The sequence below is a fragment of the Rousettus aegyptiacus genome, unplaced genomic scaffold (assembly GCF_014176215.1).
Source record: "Rousettus aegyptiacus isolate mRouAeg1 unplaced genomic scaffold, mRouAeg1.p scaffold_m13_p_9, whole genome shotgun sequence".
In the NCBI taxonomy this organism is placed as follows: domain Eukaryota; kingdom Metazoa; phylum Chordata; class Mammalia; order Chiroptera; family Pteropodidae; genus Rousettus; species Rousettus aegyptiacus.
In genome coordinates, this window is record NW_023416312.1 from 14244350 (window position 1) to 14254826 (window position 10477).

General features: G+C 35.8%; 1 pseudogene; it reads left to right on the forward strand.

The window, feature by feature from the left end:
• The first annotated feature begins 8905 nt into the window (after positions 1 to 8905).
• Positions 8906 to 9024, forward strand: LOC118607912 (annotated as a pseudogene).
• The last annotated feature ends 1453 nt before the right edge of the window (positions 9025 to 10477 follow it).

Consider the following 10477-nt stretch of genomic DNA (forward strand, 5'->3'; position numbering starts at 1 on the left):
TTAATGCTGCTATAAACACTCATTTACAAGTATTTGTGTGGCCATAAATTTCCATTTCTCTTGTCCATATGCCTAGGAGTGAAATTGCTGGGTCATACGGTAATTTTATATTTTGATTGAGTAAATTCTAATATTCTGTCCTTAAATTCAGTATTTCTATCCTCTGTAATCTCCACTCTACTAATGAGCCTATCTATTGACTTTTTAATTTTGGTTATTATATTTTTCAGTTCTATGATTTACATTTGGTTCTTTAAATAAATTCTATTTCTTTGTTGAGATTTCCTATTTTTCCTTTGTTTTAAGAAAATTTGTAGTTGCTTGTTTATACATTTGTATGATGGCTGATTTAAAATCCTTGTTATAGTGAAATAAGCCCGACACAGAAAGATAAGTACTGTATGATCTCACTTATATGTGAAATCTAAAAAAGTTGAACCTAGAATCAGAGAGTAGAATGGTGATTACCAAGAACTGGGGAGGGAGGGAAGGAGAGATGATGGTCAAAGGGTACAAAGTTTCAGTTATAAGGTTAATTCATTCTGAGGATCTCATGTACAACATAGTGATTATAGTTAATAATAATGTATTATGTATTTGAAATTTACTGAGAGTAAATCCTAAGTATTTTCAGCACACACACAAAATAACCATAAAATTCTTGTCAGATAATGCCAAGATCTGATTCATCTCAGTGTTAGTTATATTTTCTTTTTTATTCATGCTGTGATTTTTCCCAACTCTAGGTATGACAAGTGATTTTCTACTTTATTCTGGACATTTTGGATATTAAATTTTGAGACTCTAAAATCTATTTAACCTCCATTTTCAGCAGGCAGTCCCCTGTTCAAGTTTAGTGTGAGGACAGTTTGCTGTGTACGTTTTGCTTCTCACTGGGTTCCATCAACTGTCCAGGAAAAAGTGGAACAGTGACTCATACTGCATCATTGCAAACAAGTGGGATAAAGGTTTACTTCCTCACTTGGCCCTATAGATACACCCCTGGTGGAAGTGGGGCACCAACTGGCACCATTTAGTTACCTCTGAGTGAAGGTGAAACATCAGCTTCCCACGGGGAGGTGATTCCCTGAGACCCCACCCCTCCCAATGTGAGGGCCCACCCAAGCCACTTCCAATGGCTTCTCCATACATATGGCTTATCTTGGCTCATACTGCAGAATTTCCTAAAATCTCTCAAAGGTTCACAAAACCTAAACAAGCAGCATTTGGCTTCAGCATGCCTTGTAACTCTTGCTGAACAGTCCCAAGCCTGGCACTAGTGGCAGTTGGCCTCAGTTTGTGGTTTGGCTCTCAAAGCAATCCCAAGCCCAGCATAGGTGGTGGCCATCTGTGATTTTTTGTGACTCTGGGCAGGGCACAGGCTGCAGCTGAGCTTGGCCTACAGTGAGGCCCCTCTCAGGAGGCCTCACCCTGCATATCCGGTGGCTTTCTTTGGACTGAGCCAGAGTACCACCTGGGGTCACATCTGAGGACACCATACCCAGAGGACAGACAGGGCAGACACCAGAGCCCTTTTAAAGGGAATCCTGCTCTGTAGGGCCAGTCCATGCACAACAACTCCTCCACTGGTCACAGCCAGTCATCACATGCAATCAGTCTGAGGGTCAATCCCTCCTGTTGATGAACAAACAACACTATAACAAGAAGGCACACACAACCCATATAAAGGGACATACCTGAAGCACCCAGCTCGGATGACCCGGGAAGACCATGCCTCTGGGCCCCACAGTGCACCTACTACATAAGGCCACTCTACTAAGACCAAGAGATATGGTAGTTCTACCTAATAAATAGAAACAACACAGGGAGGCAGCCAAGATGGGGAGACAAAGAAACATGTCCCAAATGTTAAGGGTCCTCTAAGACAACATCATCAGTTATACCAACATTTGTATCACATGGGTACCAGAAGATGAAGAGAGACCAAGGAATTGAAAATTTATTTCAAGAAATAATGACTGAAAATTGCTCTAACCTGGTGAAAGAAATATACAAGCACAGGAAGCTCAGATTGTCCCAAGAAAGAGGAACCCAAGGAGACCCACACCAAGACACATAATAATTAAAATGCCAAAAGTTAAAAACAAAGAGAGACTATTAAAAGCAGCAAGAGAAAAGCAGTTAGTTACCTATAAGGGAGCTCCCATAAGACTGTCAGCTGATTTCTCAACAGAAACTTTGTGGGCCAGAAGGACTTGGCACAAAACATTCAAAGTGATGAAAATTAAGGACCTACAACCAAGATTACTCAGCAAAGCTATCATTTAGAATCAAAGGACAGATGAAAAGTTTCCCAGACACAAAAATGCTAAAGGAGTTTATCACCAAGCCAGTATTACAGGAAATTTTAGAGGGACCTCTTTAAGAAGAAGAAGAAGAAGAAAGAAAGAAAGCTCAAAAAGATGAATAATAAAATGGCAATGACTACATACCTAGCAACAATTATTTAAATGTAAATGGATTAAATGCTCCAATCAAAAGATAGAGTGACCGAACAAATAAGAAAATAAAACCCTTACATACGGTGGCTACAGGAGACTCACTTCAGATCAAAAGACACACACGGACTGAAAGTAGAGACGAAAAAAGATGTTTCATGAAAATGGAAACAAAGAAAAAAGCTGGAGTAGCAGTACTTATGTCAGACAAAACCGACTTTAAAAGAAAGCTGTAACAAAAGACAAAGAAGGATCCAGTAATCTCACTTCTGGGTATTTATCTGAAGAAACCCAAGACACTGCTTCAAAGGGATATGTGCATCTATATGTTCATTAGAGCATTATTTTCAGTGGCCAAGATGTGGAGGCAACCTGGATGTCTATCAATGGATGAATGGATAAAGAAGAAATGGTACGTAGATACAATGAAATATTATTCAGTCAGAAGAAAGAATGAAATCTTGTCATCTGCGACAACATGGATGGACCTAGAGGGTATTGTGCTGAGTAGAGTAAGTCAGAGAAAGACAAATGTCATATGTGGAATTGAGAGAATAGGATAAACAAACAACAGAAAGAAGCCCATAGATACAGAGAGCATTTTGATGATTGTCAGATTGTGGAGTAGAGGGATTGGTGAAGGGGAAAGGGGATTAAGGGGTACACATTAGTAGTTACAAAATAGTCATGGGAATGTAGAGTATAGCATGGGGAATATAGTCAGTAGTATGGTAATAACTATTGTGGTATCAGATGGGTGCTGGATTTATCAGGGTGATCACTTCATAAGTTATATAACTGTCTAATCACTGTGCTGTACACCTGAAGTTAATGTAATATTGTATGGAAACTATAATTAAAAAAAAAATTAAATTAAAAAAAAGAGCAAATCCCACCTCTGTTCCTGTTGAAATCCTGACAGCAGGAGGTATTTTTTCCATTAATGTTTGGCAGGAGGAAAATGAGTATTGCCAAAATATTTGTTATTGTTAAGCTTTCCTTTTCCTAGTTCATTGGCTAGGGGAAAGGACCTTTTTTTAAAAAAATTTTTCTTTGGCCTGTGGCTATTAGTGGTTCTACATTAGTGGCTTCTGGAGATCCCTGTCCATGATATATGGGATGTAATAATGATGATGATGATGATGATGATGATGATGATGATAACAATAAACCTGGAGAATTCACCACCATGCCATTCCTCGAATCTCAAGGTCCCTAGACAGTTCACCTTTTTCTTTACACCTTTCGGAGTCTTCCTCTGTTTGCTTATTGTGTTATATCTAGGGATGTGGAGAAACATGTATGATCTGAAATGCAAATAATATGTCAACTTGTATCATTTGAATTAATTTTTATTCTCGATACCATTTTTAGGTCCTCTTAAAAATCAAATTGACAACAAAGAAGCCATTTGTATGGGTAAAACTTGATACAAAATGTCAGCATTGCTAACATTTTCCCTGGAAAGTTTCCTAAGAATATCAAAACATTTCTCCTTTCACCCCCTATCTTCCAAACATATTTAATGTTTGTAAGAATTGACATGATGGAACCTTATTTTTTAAGTATATAGTGATCTAAAAATAGCTCTATTCCATGAACTAGGAAAGAGAAAATAAAGAGAACCACGCAGAGTCCATTCACATAGTTAAATGGATGTTTTTGCGAAAGGAGAATCATGCAACTGATTTCAACGTAATATGAGATTAAAATTTTGTGTTGCAAAAACTATAAAGATTTGCAAATTAAAATGATACAAAAAATATCGGTTCAAAACAAAAACAAAAGAAAATCACTACACATTAGAGATGGAAATTTCAAAATCATTTACACAAAAAATGGAAGCATCTTGGAAATTCGCAGAAATAATGGAACGTGGAACTAGTTATCAAATTCTCTTCCCTTTATTGGCTTTAAGGGCCAAGAAGACGGCAGACATATTAATCCTGGGGTAGTTCCTGAACCATGCACCTATCTGATGTTTCTTGTCTATAAAGCAGAACACACAGTATGGGAAATGTCTGAAGAAAATGCTGTAAGTTGCCTTTCCCACCTTTCTCCCTGGTGATTATTGTTGAAAAAGCATAGCAAGAAACAATGAAACTAAAATTGACACCAGAATTGTTTCGGTTTCCCTTCTTATATATCCATTTTGTTTGTTTGTAAACTGGATACATGGAGGGCAAGGAGAGACAGAAGGGGCAGACCACTCCAGATTAGTGGGTGGCAGGTTTAATAAGCAAAGGAAGTTACACACAAGGTTTGTTTGAGGTGATACAAGACAAGTAGATCTCTGTACCAGTCCACCAGATTCTTAAAAATTTATATAGAGGCCTTAATGGTCACACGTTTAGTGCAGATGGTCTCACAGCTATTTCCTTGATACAGGTCAACTTGTGGTCACATCCTCTCAATGACCTCCTTTAATTTGCAGCCCAAGACAATTCCGGAGGAAGCAGTTTCTCACAGAAGAATTTGTGGCTCTAGAGTTTTCTTACTTCTCAATTAATTCATGTTAGTGCTTTATAAAAAGTGTTTAAGAATAATATTAATTTTCAGCATGTTACATATATAATCTTTTGCATTTCTAAAAGTCATAATGTTTCTATTAGCATTCTATAGTATATATAGTTAGATCTCATTCCAAACTTTTCATAAGTCCAAAAAAATTAGTAGGAGACAACTAAGATATGGGGTTAAAGCAGCACTTTTAATCTGGTCAGAGTACAGTCTCTAACCTTGTATTACGTTTGACCACTTCTTCATCTAAGGAATAAACAACTCTTCCATGTAGGTCTAGGGCAAATGTGTCATTTCCCAAAATCTATTTCTATGCACATGGCTCAGGTTAGGGAAAAGGAAGCACAGAGAAGAAACTGCACAGTGTAATTGCTCTGAAGAAACATCATGTCTCTTGCTGAATGAAATCTTACCAATGCAGTAGTTTATTATCAAGTTTGATAAGTCTTGATAAATAATGGGAGGAGACTTTTGAAATAAAAGCAAGAAAAGTTTCTGTTTGCTTTAATAATTACTAAAATAAAAAGGGTGAGCAGCAACTTACAGCTTGTTACAGGAAGTTTTATAGAAACCGTGATTCTAAAAGGATACCTCTGACTCACTAGAATCATTCCAGGCATACAGAGCAAGATGAGGAGGTAAGAAAAAAATCTGCCCAGGAAAGGTATTAAGAAAAGAAATATGTTTAGTCATAGGGAGAGGAGGGAGGAGAGTAGCAGGAGGCCCCGAGGAAGCCAGGGAAGCAATATAAATGGGAGGAAGGGATTAAAGGACTGGGAAATGACGGCGGGTCTGGATTAGTCTGAAAGGCAATGAGACCAGGTTAAGTGATTTACTAAAGATCCCCTACTGAGTCACTGGCAGCTCTGCTTCCATCCCTCCTATTTTGGGTTTCTTCTTTAGTTCCTTGTCTCTACACAGAAATAGACATTCTATGTGATTTTCTCTCATTGCAAATCTTTTATACTTTAACTCAGAAATCCATGTTTGGAGGACTGTGTAGGTGGTTGTTTTTAAAGCTGAATTTTTCCCCCTTCTTTGGGAAAACTGCTGGTATAGAAAGCTTCCTTGACTCAGTATTGAGACAAATAAAAGACAAATGTGTTATTCTACTGAGATGGTTGAAATGAAAGTTTGCTTTGAAGTAGGGTACTAGAATACATATGAGAGAATGCTGTTCTTGTCATAAAAACTGGCAGCCTGAGCTTTCTTTGCCCTGTCAGAGAGAATGACAGTCTAACGGGGCCAAAATCAGTCTGAGGGAAAAAATATTTTTCTCTTTAAGCACTACCTCAACCTATGACCAAAAAAGTAGAAATATTAGAGATAAGAGTAAATTTAAAATCTAGAGAATATGGCCAATATCATGAAATTAATGTAAATAAATTTCAAGAATTTGAACTATTCTTATCTATTGACAGAAATGTTAACAAGTGTTAGTAACTATTCCTAAGTATTTTTGAACAAGTTATTAATTTATTCCTATAATTCTGACAAAATATAATTTGATTAAACAGAAATCTTTCTATCTTTAGAATGCAACAGCTTAAATACATCCATCTGGAGTCTGATGTTTGAAACAGTTATTTCTAGAAGTCTTCGGTGATACAAATCAAAACAATTTATAATACAAAACCTTTAAAAAAAGACAACAAATACATTCTTGAATTTTCTCTCTAGAATTAATTTTACCTTTAATTTTATATCTTACCGATTGGCCAGAGGAGACGAAAATGAGGGTGAGATTGAGCCAAAGCGAAGTATAAAACAGGCTTTATTAAGGTCTGCGGGGGAGGTTCTCTGGTCCCAGGGAAAAGGGGCCAGAGAAGTCGCACGTGTCTGGGGTATAGGTGCGCTTTTTCAAGGTTTTGACCCAAGATGCCGGTGGGGTTACAGGGCGGAGACTTTTCCATTTGGCTGATTACGCCGCCCGGGAAGCCTCCGCTGTAACTTTGGTTGTGAGCAATCGACCATCTTAGATATTGAGCCACCTTCCTGCTGGCGTAATGGCGCCCATGAGCAACCGAACACTTACTGACTTGGGTTTTTAACACTGTATCCTTTTTTTAAAAATATGAATCTGCCCAATACACCATGTTCAAAGAAAAGTGTTAAATTTAAAATGAAGAGAAACCTGAACAGATATTCTTAGTTGGTAAATATTTCCAGTTATATTTCTCTTAGTCATTAAAAAGTCAAAGTGAAAACTTGCTCTTTTAAAAAATTTTTGAAATAGTTTTATTAGTTTAAACTTTTACCCAGCTTTATTGAGATATTATTGACATATAACATGTATAATTGTTTATAGTAGTCTCTTTGATCCTTTTATATCTCTGTGGTGTGAGCTGTGATGTTTCCTCTTTCATTTATGACATTTGAGTCTTCTCTTTTTCTCTTAATCTAGCTAACATTTGTTTATTTTGTTTATCTTTTCAAAAAGCCAGCTGATCTTTTCTATTGTTTTTCTGATCTCTATTTCATTTATTTCTGTTCAAATCTTTGTTATGTCCTTCCCTCTGATAACTTCGGGCTTAGTTTGTTTTTCTTTTCTAGGTTCTTGAGCTGTAAAGTTAGGTTGTCTTTTTCTTCTTGTCTTTCCTGTTCTGTTTCCATGAAGACTGATTCTCATGGACTGTATCACTTGGTCCCTTTGTTGGCTAGCTTCCCATTGGTAGAAGACTGAAGGTTGGGAGGAGAGAAAGTTCTAGGCATTTCTGCCCTACTCCATCCAGCTGAGTTCTGATTTTCTGGTAGCAGCTGCAGCCCTCCCATCAGACAGCCCCTCCTCCACTCCTCTGAAGCCTCCAGTGTTCAGAGGCTTCCCCTTAGCCCGGTGAGGGGGCCTAAGAATCGTAATGGCTTTGTGCTGCTTTATTCTTTGATTTCTTCAATGTTTCCTTTTAATTTTTGTACCCCCTGCACCATCCACCCAAATCTTCCCCTTCCTCAATAAGTTTTCATTCTTTTAAAGTATCTTTACTTAAACCTTTGTGGGAACTTCGACCGATATATATGATTAAATTTAATTTTCTACTTACTTTAATGGTCTCTTTTCTAGGGAAAATGTCTGTAGTTAACATCACCAAGGAATCTGTAAGTACTGTATCCACTGTACATATCTTGTTACTTGAGTCAATTCCGTCTAGTATTATTTGTACTTGTTTTGTGATTTTCTAGCTAGTTTCCAAAATTAGACTGCAATGTGTTTGAAGAGAGAAACCATTTTTGTATAACTCTGTTGTATTTCCCTAGCTCTCCTAAACCCAGTAGAAAGCACAGTATTAAAAGAAATAATGGGTATAGAACAACCAATCTCTTGTGCAGGTATGGGATTAAAAAAAAAAAAAAAAGATAAAGTAGGTCCCTTGAATCCAAACTTTCCAAAGAAATTTACTTTCATTTGGAAATCCTTCATAATGTTAGATTTGACTGAGAGTGAACCTACTTATTACCTTAATTATACAACCAGTTCTGTAAGACAATGCAATCCTCTCAAACTGAGACAGTCCCCATGGATGGATTACATAGCAAGAATTTTATGTATTAAATATTTAACATATATGGGATATAGGGCAAGAAGAAAATAAAAAGTATAAATATATTCGAGGGAACATATCAAGACAGAAAGAGAAAATGGGAGAAATCAACTTTTAAAAAGTATAAATAATCTAGACAAAAACAATTAAACTTTAAAACTATATGGCATAAAAAGACAAATTAAAATGATACTATGATTCAAAATTAGAAAATTCTATAATGTATGCAATATAAGCTTTTCTATATTCATCCATAAATGCAATGTAACCCTAATTAAACTAACAGAATTTGCAGGGACTTTTTCACAATTCCCTTACTTATTCAGCAAATATACAGTAAATATTTATTTTATGCCAGACACTCTGTTACTTTCTAGAAAAACCCATGAACTCTACAGCAATGCTACCCTGAATGAGCCCAATCCCATCTGATCTCGGAAGCTAAGCAGGGACAGGCCTGGTTAGTACTTGGATGGGAGACCACCTAGGAAGACCAGGTGCTGTAGGCATAAAAAAAAATAAGAGATTGTAAGGTGACAAGGTCCTTGCAATCTGTGAGGTCAACCAAGGGTTGCCTTGCCTAAAAAAAAAAAAGAAAAAAAGAAAAAGAAAAATCCATGATATTTAAAATATGATAAAATGGAAATTCAATTTATGCAGAAAGAATTGAATTTTTTCAATAAATGGTATTAGAATAACTAATCTTTTGAGAAAAAATGCTACATCCCAATTCTTCAAAATAAATTTGAAATACATCAAAATATAAAAAGTAAAAACCTTACAAAATACCAGAAAAACATGAATTTTTTAATATTTCTATTATGCATGAACATGTATAATCAATTATAAAATTTTAGAATTGGGAAAGTCTTTCCAATTAAGGCCCAAATTCTAGAAGCCATAAGCGTACAGCTTGATAATTTACTAAATAAATATTTGCCAGATCTCCATGGCACATAGTAGCATCAAAAAAAAAAGTATAAGAAAACCCAAAAAATGTAAAAATACAGCAACATATAGGAGAGCTAGGTATAAATTCCTTTAATATAACTTAAATCAATAAGAAAAGAAAAAGGCGATACATAGAGAAAAAAGAAAAAATTGTCAGGCAATTCAGAGGAAAATAAATATGAATTGTCTAGGAAGAAACGAAGAGATGCTTAGTTTAACTTTTCTCAGTTTTAAAAGTACAAATAAAAGAAGAAGCATTTAAAAATAATCAGAAGACAAATTTTTTAAAAACTTTGATAATAACAAGAACTGATGAAGATATAGCGAGATCATCAATTTGGCAGAATCATAAACTTATGCTAACTTTTTAGAGAAGTTTGTAACTATCACAAATTTAAATGAACACATATCTTTTCACCCAAAAAGTCCTCCTATATTTTTTTCATGTTTTATGCTCGCAAGTTACATGTATCAGTATTCATTTCAGATGCTTATGACAGAAAACAAAGGAAAACAAAAAATGGTTTAAATAAAACAAATTTCTTTGTGATATAAAAGAAGTTTCAAGGTTGGCAGCTGAGAACTATTATAATTATCAGGGAGTCAAGCCCTTTATATTTTTCTACTTTATCGTAATTAATACATGGTTTCCATTTTCAAATTCACGTCATGGACTAAAATTTTTGCTGTGACCCAGCCATCACACTTGCTCTTAATTACAGGAAGGAAAAAGGGGAAAAGAACAAAAAAATTGGGTCATCCAACTAAAGCATCTACCTTAAATCAAAATCAGTCAGCGTGCTTCCTGATACACTTAATAGAATATTGGACCAAACATTGATTAGACAATAGGTTTGCTTTTTCTACACAGGAAGAAGACCAGGGATAGTTGAACTCAGAATTCGTTCAATAGTTCGATGATATTATCAAAGTTCCTGGGCTCTTTCGATTGTTCTGAGATATTACTCCTCGGTGTGCCCTCCATGTTTTTCCATCACAATTACAAGATAG